Below are 390 nucleotides of genomic sequence, written 5' to 3' on the forward strand. Positions count from 1 at the left end.
TGGTCATTCTGTGGCCTACTCGTCACATTGTTTTTTTTTTTTTTTTTATCTGTTCTGTGTCCACTGGGAAAGCGGCAGCAGCACCCTCTGCCGGTGAAAAGCCAGGTCTAAAAAGCTTACAGCACCAGGTATTCCCAGGCGGTCTCCCATCCAAGTACTGACCTGGCCCGACCCTGCTTAGCTTCCGAGATCGGACGAGATCGGGCGTGTTCAGGGTGGTGTGGCCGTAAGCGACAGAATGAGTGACACACAAGCTATTTACAGATGGACGGGACAACCGACTTCCAAATTGTGAGCTCTGTGGCCAAAGTTTGTCATGTTTGTTTGGAAGTGTAAGCAAATACTAGAGAATAGCACTGTGAGGCTAAACCCAACTGACGCACGTCACGC

At 50.0% G+C, this 390-nt stretch overlaps 1 non-coding gene across 1 annotated transcript; it reads right to left on the reverse strand.

The window, feature by feature from the left end:
* Nucleotides 1-113: 113 nt before the first annotated feature.
* Nucleotides 114-232, reverse strand: LOC121939618. Its single transcript, XR_006105491.1, has one exon. It is a non-coding gene; the product is annotated as a 5S ribosomal RNA (ribosomal RNA).
* Between the last annotated feature and the right edge of the window lie 158 nt (nt 233-390).

Source organism: Plectropomus leopardus, unplaced genomic scaffold, assembly GCF_008729295.1.
Source record: "Plectropomus leopardus isolate mb unplaced genomic scaffold, YSFRI_Pleo_2.0 unplaced_scaffold53099, whole genome shotgun sequence".
NCBI lineage: Eukaryota > Metazoa > Chordata > Actinopteri > Perciformes > Serranidae > Plectropomus > Plectropomus leopardus.